We start from the raw sequence: 12,031 nt of genomic DNA, 5'->3' as shown, positions 1-12,031 counted from the left end.
ATATTGCCTTCCAATTTCGGGTTTGTGTTATAAAGATTACAAATAGTTTAGGAACTGGCAGAGCAATGCATGATTAGAATGTCTTTAACCTGGTGCTTCCACTAGCTGCAATGGTGTGATCCAGTGAAGTTTACTTCCAGGACGCAAAAGGAGTTTCTGATGTGCAGAGATTTCTCAGGTGTGCATTGTATTAGAAAGGTTGTATGGCACAATCCACATATTCTGCCTGATTCTATGTAACAGGAAGCAGATTTTAATTTATGTTTCTAAGTTGTTTTAGCATTGGTCATCAGTGGGACTGCATTTACTTTAAACTAGAAGAAAGCCCAAAGGTCTGAAAAGCTATTGAAAGAGATCTCCATTTGCAAAAAGAAAATCTATCTCATGAGGCTTCTGTCTTTGAAAGACATATCAGTAATGGAGGGTCAGAAACAAGAGTTTAAGGGTCACTTTGAGATATCTTTGTGAAAGTTGTGAAGTTTGTGTTTATTTAATTTCTGTACAAATATATTCAAAGGCAGCTGGGTAACATTGGTCAAGATGACACTTTTCCTTACCGAAGTTTTCTTTCATCTTTTGATAAAAAGTTGCCTATATTTTCCTCTTTTGTTTTTGGCTTTTTCTCTTCAACATCTTTATTTTTTCACAAACATTGTACACATTCTTGATTGATGGATCTTTGTAGAAAATATACAAAGTATATTATGTGAATCTTTATACTATTTTTTCTGTGATCTACAACTGAAATCTAATTATATTATTCATTTTCTTGAAAAAGACGGACCTTCACTAATTTTATTCAGAAAATTTCTTACATCATCAGTTCCTTAAATTTGGGTTTTTGGGAAGTTTTGTAGAGAGACTGTTCTGTTCATCTTAGATGCTTGCCTCTCCATTTTCTGAAATAACTGAGTGCAGTGTTTCAGTGGATGGTATCTTCACATTTGAGTCTTTGCTACTTAAGTGTTGATATGATTAATATATAATCCCAATGAGCATTCTGTGTGTTTCCACTGGGAAATGTAACTGTGTGCTTAACCTTTTTCTTATAAATTGTTGGGCAAAGTGATTGTATTGTATTCATTTAATGGTGCAAATTTACCTTACAGACCATCTTAGTTCATGAATCATGTTCCCAAAGATCAATTTTTTACTTCTTTATTTATTTATATTTTGTTTTCCTTGTTTTTATTAATCTGAGAAAGACTTGGCTTATTTGATAAAAGGTTTTATGTGTCTTGACAGGTGGCTCAGCACTTATTCTCTTTTTGGATCACCAGAGTTCAAAACTCCATTCAAGTTGGGAGGTTAATAAATCTCTAATATTCCCAATCCAGGGGATCTGACAATCTCTTTTTTTGTATATTGCATGAATACATATGTAAGGCATTTTGTCTTGTTCACAAACATACTCAAAAAAACATCAATAACATTGTTTTCAAAAGTTTTTGTGACTTATAAAGCAGTCAGAGTAAAGCAAGTTACTTGATATGCCCATTGATTCTTTAAAAATCTGTTCTCTTGAGCTGGAGAGATGGCTGAGAGGTTAAGAGCATTGCCTGCTCTTCCAAAGGTCCTGAGTTCAATTCCCAGCAACCACATGGTGGCTCACAACCATCTGTAATGAGGTCTGGTGCCCTCTTCTGGCCTGCAGACATACACGCAGACAATATTGTATACATAATAAATAAATAAAATTAAAAAAAAAACATTTAAAAAAATCTGTTCTCTTGAAATTTCTTTTAAAAAGTTTTCAGTTCCTCACTGTGATGCAGACTTAGCGGCAATCACCAATTGTAAGAAATGAAATGGTGTCTAAGTGATCTTAACAGATATCATTTTCTTTATCATAAAAGAAAATGATACTTTATACTTCTTATAAAGATATAAAACGTCTGATTGCTCTCAATAAATAGGCATAACCTTACCTTGCTGTGGCTTCTCCAGTCCAAGTCTGGCTTTATTCCTTGTGGCCCTATTAGGTGATCTTGGCATAATAAGTATTTGCTGGTGCTTAGAAGACTTTATAAAAAATATCATTTGTATGATATTTTGGACTCAATCCTATGTGAAATTTTTCATGTCCCAAGAATAAAAGCAATAGGTAGTTATAGATGGCAATTCAGTGGTGAAAAAAACATTGATTTTCAAGGACCATTAAAGGAAGGCACTTGCTGTGCATTTAAAGCCTAGGAAGGTGACCTAAGTCTAAGTTTCTATCCAACAATGCCCTTAATTTATGGAAGGAGTATGCAACTTAATTCCTTGTCTCAGCAGCAACATCATACAAAAACACCTGTAAGGTTAGTCCAACCTTGGCAGTGTCCCTCAAACCTTGGCAGCATATCACCTATATTTCAGCGATTCTGGAAATAAGAGAGAGGCAAAATATAAAGGTCATGGATCCTTCTTCCGTGGTCAGTTCATCTCAATTGTAGCCATGTATGATTGGGAGATTCAGAGCCCCAATTAAAAGACTATGAGAGTTCATTGCATTAAGTGTTGGAGATGAAGGTGAGTTACATTTGAGACCACAGGATGTTGAAATTTCCAAGCTATGAGACAGCTGTCATGGAGGCCTGCATATGAGGAATGGAAGTAGCAATAGAGCAAGATTATGAGAAATTGCAGGGTGTTGTATAATAATTTGACCTTATTTTGATAATAAACTTTGTTTGTAGTCAGAGATCAGAGCTAGCCATTAGCTGAATAAAAATATCATAGAGGCTTTGAGGACTGTGATCTGATAAGAGACAGGAAGTAGACAGGTGGGGCTGGGAGATCTTTCTCTCTTTACATGGAGGAGGTCGGAGTCACTGGTGGTGCTCCGCTGCTTCTCCGATCTCTCAGGTTCATACCCCCATATCTGACTCCTGATTTTTATTGATGAAGATTAATTAGATTAACACTTCATCAGGCATCTTAAATATATTGCTCAGTTAACAGAAAGGGGTATTTAAGACTCCCCCCCCCCCCCCATGGGATATAGGTTACAGAATAGATTATTGTTGAAATATGGAGCGGCAGGGCTGCGTCCCCAGCACCCGGCCGCTAAAGCTTTACCCGAAATAATTACACGGAAACTGTATTCTTTTAAACACCGCTTGGCCCATTTCTATCTAGCCTCTTCTAGGCTAGCTCTCGCACCTGGACTAAACCATTTCTAATAATCTGCTGTAGCCCACGAGCTGGCTTACCAGGAATGATCTTAACCTGCATCTGTCTGGAGTGGGAAAATCATGGCGACACTCTGACTCAGCTTTTTTCTCCCAGCCTTTTGTTCTGTTTACTCCACCCACCTAAGATTATTAACTTTAAAAATTTTTAAATTCTATTGGAAAGGAAACAACAGCTCTAGGGAGACATTAGGTAATAAAATAAACGCTGCTAAATTAAAATCAACCTATTTTCTTTAAAGATATGTTGACTTCAGAATAAACGCCAAGATATGTGTTAAATTGGGAAATAAACTTATAGAGACCATTAAAGTTTTTAAAGATTAGATTCAAGCAAAAAGATCTCTTGATTAAAAGAGACAATAGTTCATCAGAGAGCATTACCATTCAATCTAAACTAATTCATAAGACTAACACATGTTTTTCTTTTGAGTAAATATAATTGCCAAAAATAGACATCCATAAAGTTAGGGTTGAGGCAGAGTTTTGTTTTGTCTTTACAAAAGCAAGAAAACATCCAACTAAGGAATCTAAAAACCACTGGACAACAGAGACTTATAAAAAAAAAAAAACCACTTCATCAGATTAAAATGTGCCCCTCAAAAGGAATAAATTGACCCAACAATCACTTATTATAATTATGCTTATAGTCATGTTAGGTATGTTTTCAATGTGAAACAAAAAGACATTTTGTTTCCTTTTTTGTTTGTTTTTTTAGGACAGATTCCTCTGAGTTGCTCTGGCTTTTCTGGAACTCACTTTGTAGAACAGGCTGGCCTCTAACTCAATGAGATATACCTGCCTCTGTGGTAACAGTGCTGGGATTGAAGGCCTGCACCACCACAGCCTGGCAAAGATTTATTTTAAATGGACAGGTGGTGTTTTTTCATTTTAATTTTTTTTTGCTTTACACTTCCTGTTTACTTAGGTAATACTATTCCTTCTGAGTTCTCTAATGGAGTTAAAGGCTCAATCATTGTAATTCTGCATATTTCTAAACTGAAAAAAAGAACTCAAAAATGTATAAAATATCTAAGTATAAGAGACATAAAAACATTTAAGGTTGCTAATACAAGTTAGGATAAAAAGTAATTTAGGTACAACACCTTGGATTGACTAAGATAGGACAAATGATAAAACATTTCCTCTAGATTTACGAAATGCAAATGGATTGAACATTATTAATATAATTCTTCCCTGTATATATTATATATAGTTATTGTATGTAGTGTGTGTAATTTTACTATGCTAGTTAAAACCTTCATGTTTTAATTAGACAAAAGGGGGACATGTGTGATATTTTGATGATATTCTGATAATAAAGCTTGCTTGGAGTCAGGGAAGAGCTAATCACTAACTAACCAAAAGTTACATAGAGGTTTGGAGGACTCTGGACAGATAGGAGTCAGGATTCCTAAGGCAGGCCTGGGAGGCTAGTAGCACCCTACTTGCATGGAGAAACTGAAGACATAGTAGTCACTGGAGGCTGGTCAACTAGTTCTCTGATCTTTCAGTTTCTTACCCTGCTCTCGGACTCCTGATTCCTTATTGTTAAATGTCAATTAGATTAATGCTTCAGCAGGGATAGAACTTTCTAAGCCCTTTGGAAATAAAGCCCATATACCTGAGATAGAGCCACAGGATTTGTCGTTTGCCCTGCTGAATCTTCATCTTTCCTTGACCCAATCTTTCCTGAGTTTTCCTCATTCCTCTCTTCCATTTATCTTTTATTTATTCTTCTTTCATCTTGACTGCAGTGTTTCCTCCCACCATTGCCCTCTGTCCCAACCTTCCCCCAAATCTCTCTTCTTTGTTTAACTTTAGAAAAGAGAAGGAAGGTCTCTCATACATAGCAACTGAAGATAGCATCTTAATTAGGGTTTCTGCTGTGATGAAACATCATGACCAAAAACCGGGATGAAGAGAAAAGAGTTTATTTGGGTTACAATTCTATATTGTTGTTCACTATTAAAGAATGGCACAACTGGTACTCAAACACAGCAGGGTTCTAGAGGCAGGAGCTAAGGCAAATGCCATGGACGAGGCCTTCTCTTTTGCTTTCTTCACATGGGTACCTGGTCCTCAGAGTGATCACAGGAACTCAGAAATCCTGAACTTGGAATAATGAATAGTTGTGATCTCCATATAAGTACTGGAAATTTCTCTATTCAAGACCAGGATGAGCTCAGTACTACTCAGCCATCTCTGCTGCCTGTGCTGATTGTTTATGCCCAACATTTATATCGCTAATGTTTTCATCTGTCCATTTGTAATTGTTTTAAACATGAAGTTCTTTTTTGTAATGTTAGTTCCATGGGGGGTCATGCAATGACAGGGACAGACCACCAAAGTCTAATAAGCCAGAAGAAAACTTTATTCAAGAAACCAGAAATTAGAATCCAGAAATAAAAATAAATAAAAAATCTCCATGGGGCAATAAAAGCTTATCAGCTAGCTGAGACCACAGTCAGAGATGGCGTTTGTTAGGCTGTGGCAAAAGGCAGGTTTCTAAACCCATCTTTTCATAGTAGGGGCACCAAGCATTAGGTCTGAACAAAGAAATTTTTGCATTTCAAGGTAAAACTCAAATACAGATTGCCTTATTTTACAGTCTCTATTAACAGAGGTCTTTAGTTAAACTAGTAATTTATTGCCTTTCTTGGTACTTTTAGGCAGTTGTTATTGAAGCCCTGTGGTCTCCCCTTTTATGCTGCCAATTTCACAAGCAGTGATAATGCATAACTCAGCGGTCATATATCTATTTCCTAAAAGTTGACTCAGCTCATATCTGTAGGCTAGCTCTCAGTTTGCAGAGAGATGCTTTGGTCTTGTAAATAGAGCTATGGGTTGTAAAGCAAAGCAACCCATTGTTATTAGATAATCCTCGAGCTGCTGAGAAAGCTGCTGACAGCCTGCTCTCATTCTCCTAGGCTTACAACTTTATATTTCTTTATTTCTACATTCTTATTTTTGGAATCTACATTTTTGTACTCTTATTCTTAGACTCTTCATTTCCACCTTTGATTTGTAACTAGAATCAAATCTCTGATTTATTTTTGATTAATGTCTCTGACTTGGCCTTTTTTGTCAGCCTGGTCTGGTGACAGGGAAAATATATTCTTTCTGCAGCTGCTTCAAGCTGAAACAAGGCATAAAATGTTAGGGACCAGGAAGGCTAGAAGGTCAGTCAAAGGGAAACAGGGAATGATGGGCACAAAACAGGAAGGTCTGATTTGACCCAGCTGGAGACAAGCCGCGTTCTTGTCAACTGGATTAGTCCCTGTCAGCTTTTGGCAATTCCAGGGCTCATAGGTTGGAGTCAGCAGCTGATGCCTAGATGAGTCTGTCAACCAAGTGGAACCCTGCTAGGACATATAGACCAGAGACAAACATTAAAATTTAGGAATTTAAAGGGAAAATTACAATTGAAGCTTTTGGGAAAGGAGCTCAAAAACAGGAGAGGGAGAGAAACATGCTTAGGAACAGACAGGAAGGGACACTAGACCTCATTACAGATGGTTGTGAGCCACCATGTGGTTGCTGGGAATTGAACTCAGGACCTTTGGAAGAGCAGGCAATGCTCTTAACCTCTGAGCCATCTCTCTAGCCCCGCCCCCCTGAAACATTCTTGTTTTCATACTTTAACTCACCTTTTTTTGCACACTTTAAAACATTTTCTTAGATCCTTAAACTGTTTTAGATCCTCCTATCTTAAGCTTTGTATCATAAAACAACTTTTATTTACTTTACTAGTATGTACAGGGCACTGACCACTGAGAGCAGTCCCTGTAAAGTTTCTTTTTTAAAAATATTTATTTATTTATTATGTATACAATATTCTGTCTGTGCATATGCCTGCAGGCTAGAAGTGGGCACCAGACCCCATTACAGATGGTTGTGAGCTACCATGTGGTTGCTGGGAATTGAACTCAGGATCTTTGGAAGAGGAGGCAATGCTCTTAACCTCTGAGCCATCTCTCCAGCCCCCCCGTAAAGTTTCTTTAAACAAAGGAATGGTAAGAAGTTACACTGAAATCTGTTTTGTGAGTTTCTCTCTCTCTCTCTCTCTCTCTCTGTGTGTGTGTGTGTGTGTGTGTGTGTGTGTGTCTTTTTGTCTCTTTCTCTGTCTATCTCTCTGTGTGTCTCTTCCCATCTCTCTCTCTCTCTCTTTGAGTCTGGTAGCAAGATGAGCTGTGTCTAGACTTTGTATTGGTTCAAAGAGAGCGAGACCTGTGACCTGAATCTTAGAACTGAGAAGGCAGCTGAAGCCTTAGTTGCTGCTTCTAGGCTGGCAAAGCATCAAACAGCATCAGAGTTCTCAGAGGAATAAATTTCACCTGAGTTATTGATTCAAAAAAATGATACAGACTTGCTTTCTGTCTGCCTAGACAGCTACGCTGGGGTCCTCAATGGTTGTTGAGGGCAGGTGATAGGGCAACATCCATCATCAGGCTCACAAGGTACCAGAAGATTCCATAGGCTTCTGTGGAGTAAGGACTCATGGGAGGAACAGCCTACCTTTTGCCTTAGGCACTCGAGGCAGTCAATTTCCCAGTGTTCTGTTTTCTCCACCATCTGAAGAGAGTCTTTGCCGTAGTTGAGGTGAAAAGCAGGTTTGCTCAGTGGCTAGTGCTGCCACATTTGATCCAGTTTTGCGTAGATCTTCTGTGCCCATCTGTCTTCTGTGGAAGAAATAGAGAAGCTGTCTAGAGCTGGCATTATAAAAAAAACCTTTCTAGTAAAATATTTAAATGCCATTTTCTACAGATCTCTAAGCATTTGAGGTCCATTAGTTATGTCTGAGCAGACAGACAACCCTTGGCACCAGTATTTGACCTAAGCACACAAGGGACTAACAAGGTTAGGCTTATCTCTGCAGTTAATCACATCAGTACTTAGGATGACTATGAGAAACAGCTTGTCATTTATAAGTTGACTCTTGTATTTCTTTTAAAAAATATTTATTTATTTATTATGCATACAATATTCTGTCTGTGTATATGTCTGCAAGCCAGAAGAGGGCACCAGACCCCATTACAGCTGGTTGTGAGCCACCATGTGAATACTGGGAATTGAACTCAGAACCTTTGGAAGAACAGGCAATGCTCTTAACCACTGAGCCATCTCTCTAGCCCCCGACTCTTGTATTTCTTAACAGTATGTAACGTGTTAGCAGTTGTTGTAAGACTCGGACTTTATATTACATTCCTGTCAGATTTACTCAAGAATAATGATTTTGAATTGAAGATTTTTAGTATCAAAATAAAACCCTTTAATCATATTTGATGAGTTCAGGAAAGAAATTAAGATAACCATTCTTTGGATAATAGAAGAACAAGTTTGTATCAAACTGAAACTGTCTCCTGAGAAGGTAAAGAAAAGCGATTATATATCAGACTCAGTAACCAGAACACTTAGAGGTAAATTTTAAGCTTCTTGGGCAGTCAGTAAAGGCTACAGCCAGTACACATTGAACATGGTTAACTCATAAATTTAGAAATAAACAGTTAGTGGCCATGGATTCCTGAGACAGACAGGGGCAGGGAAGGCTGGCAACATCTACTGTTAAATTCCTGAAATTTTAGAAGTGAGAGAATAGGACCCGAAAGGACCTAAGACCCAAAGGAACCTCCAGCTTCACATGAGCTGCAGAGACTACAGTGGCCTCCTCAAAATCCTGGAAATGAGAAAGGACAAGGCTCAAGGGGGCCTTAGGTTTGGAAGAAGCGTTTCCCATACATTTTTATATTCTTATTTTTGGACTCTTCAGTAAAATGTTATCGGTATTATACAGGAATACACATGACATGAATGCATAACTCTTTGTAGGAACTTCAGTAAAAACCTCTGAATTCTTTCTATATAATGTTTATTTCACTGATTTTTCTATTGGAGAAAGGGCCTTAATGTGTACTTCCACCTGTCCTGGACCTGATTCCATAGACTTGACTTGCATTCAACTCAGAGACAAATATATCCACCTGTGCTTTCTGAGTGCTGCGCTTAAAGGCGTGAGTCAATACACCTACTTTGTCCATTGTATTTTTTTTTGTAAATAGTATTTCTTCATAAAATTTTCTGATGTGCACTATGTACTGTTGATCAGTTTTCTTGTCTCTCTGTGTTAATTGACTGTTCTTTTGTAAGGTGATATCCCATTCAAAGGCCACAGAAATGACAAAAGTGACAATCCTATTCCATTTCCTTCTAAAATGATTGTTTATATCATGGAATAAGAGTGGGGAACACCAGAATTATATGACTAAACTGTCAAAGAAGTATACATTTAAAATGTTGTCACCATCATACTTCCTATTAAACAAATGAATGAACTATTTTAGAGGACAGTGACCTATGATGATGTGCATATCAACTTCACTCAGGAAGAGTGGAATTTGCTGGATCCTTCCCAGAAGAATCTTTACAAAGATGTGATGCTGGAGACCTACAAGAACCTCACTACTATAGGTAAAGATACATTTCCTTCTTGTTTCAAAATAAGAGAACAACTTTTCCTTGTTTAATGATTTTCTTCTGTAATTTGATTTAAAAAGGAGGAGGAGGAGAAAAAAGCAGTCATTCTAAAGGTCCCTTAAGATAATAGGTTAAATATTGTGCAATTTTCAATAATATACATTTTCTGGTGTTATATTTTAGGATTCATTTTGGAAGATCATAATACTGAAGAACATTGTCAAAGTTTTAGAAGATTTGAAACGTAATTTTCATGTGCGAGCTGATAAAAACATGTCTCTGATAAAATTATAATGTGTCCTGAAACTTTTAAACAAAAGCAATGGTATAAATAAACACAACTTTAAGAGCTTTGATGAGTGTTAAATTCTCATGAATCCATATTTCATGTGATTGAAGGGCATTTGCATGACATTCTTTTAAAAAAAAAGAAGTCAAGAAAACAATACCTAAACAGATATCACCATTTGAACCATAGCACCATGAGAGCTTTGTTGTAGATCTCCAAATCCATTTGTTTCTTGCTTCCCATAATACAGAATTTATACACACCGAAGAGAAGATAAGTATATCTGGAAATCTTTCTACCAAACCAATAGCCCATAGTAAATCTTGTATTACTCATATACTTCTTGTGACCATGCTAAGTTTAGTGAGAGAGCCAGTTAGAGTCAAGGGGCAGTTGTTGTGGAGAAATCAGAGTTCCTATACCACAAATCTGTGAGGAACAGCAAATCAAATCCTAAGGATTCAATGGAGAAATCTTTTATTTGTTATTCTTCTTTACTATGTATACCATAATTATTCTTGATACATGCATATGAGCATGGGGATATAGAGAGATGCAGCATACTTCTAAGAACAATGAGATGAGCATTAGTCCCCATATAGAATATACTTGTGGAATTTGATTCAAGTATACAAGAAATTGGTTTTCCACCATCATTGTTAATACATAAACAAACTAACAATGCAAAATAGCCCTATGAGTTCTAGAACTGTGCAAATACTTCTGGGTGTCCTAGTTCACATAGCAAATATAATATGATTCACAGGATAGGAAAATTTATGAATGCAATAAACTTGTTAAAGCTCTGAGTTTATCCACTCCTGTTCACATATGTGTAAAATATCATACAGAAAAAAATTCTGTCTAGGTAAAAAGGTAAGTCATGAAAGAAAGGAATTGACCATCGGAGGTATCTTCAAAGTTGCAAGACAACCTCTAATTAAAGAGCAAGACATGAGCTTAAACATAGTTATAAAAACTCAGTATCTGATTTATCTTTACAATTAGAATTTATTATAAAACTAATTCATACAAATGTGTAGATACAACAGTGTATTGAATGTGGTAAAGCTTTTAAGTGTGCCAATTATCCTTGCAGGACTGAAAGAATTCAAACTGGAGAGAATCGTTCCATATATATTCAATGTTGTAAACTTTTGGCATATGACAGTTACCTTAAATGGAATGAAAGAACACACACTGGAGAGAAGCCCTATGAATGTAATTAGTGTGGTAAGGCGTTTACACAGCACAGTTATCTTCGATTGCATAAAAGAACACACACTGGAGAGAAACCCTATGAATGTAATCAGTGTGGGAAGGCCTTTGCATATCGAAATAATCTTCAAATGCATAAAAGAACACATACTGGAGAAAAACCCTACAGATGTAATCAGTGTGGTAAGGCCTTTGCACAGAACATTGCTCTTCAAAAGCATAAAAGAACACATACTGGAGAAAAACCCTATGGATGTAATCAGTGTGGTAAGGCCTTTGCACAGCACAGTTGTCTTCAGTTGCATAAAAGAACACATACTGGAGAGAAGCCCTCTGAATGTAATGAGTGTGGTAAGGCCTTTGCCTCTCACAGGAATCTTAAAAGGCATAAAGGAACACACACTAGAGAGAAACCCTATGGATGTAATCAGTGTGGGAAGGCCTGTGCAGCTCACAGGAATCTTCAAAGGCATAAAAGAACACATATTGGAGAGAAACAGAATGAATGAGATCAGTGTAATAAAGGCTTTTTCTGTTTTATCCATCGTCAAATGCATGAATGTACACATACCGGAGAGAAACCATGAATGGAATCTGTGTGGTCAATCCTTTGTCACAATAATCTCCAACTACATGAAATAAACCATCCTGGAGAGAAACTCTATGAATATCTTGAGTGTATGTAGTAATAAGGGCGGCGGGGCTGCGTCCCCAACACCCCAGCCGCCTGCTCGGCTAGCTTGTGCCCCGAAATAATTACATGGACACTGTATTCTTTTAAATCACTGCTTGGCCCTTTAGCTCTAGCCCTTACTGGCTAATTCTGATATCCCGATCAACCCATCTCTAATAATCTGTGAGCACCGGTCTTACC

General features: G+C 37.2%; 1 pseudogene; it reads left to right on the top strand.

The window, feature by feature from the left end:
* The first annotated feature begins 671 nt into the window (after positions 1–671).
* On the top strand, positions 672–11,666 carry LOC121458781 (annotated as a pseudogene).
* The last annotated feature ends 365 nt before the right edge of the window (positions 11,667–12,031 follow it).

This window comes from Microtus oregoni, unplaced genomic scaffold (assembly GCF_018167655.1).
Source record: "Microtus oregoni isolate MIOR12 unplaced genomic scaffold, Mior012 000018F_ref0000195, whole genome shotgun sequence".
In the NCBI taxonomy this organism is placed as follows: domain Eukaryota; kingdom Metazoa; phylum Chordata; class Mammalia; order Rodentia; family Cricetidae; genus Microtus; species Microtus oregoni.
This window is presented reverse-complemented; position numbering and strand designations above follow the sequence as displayed.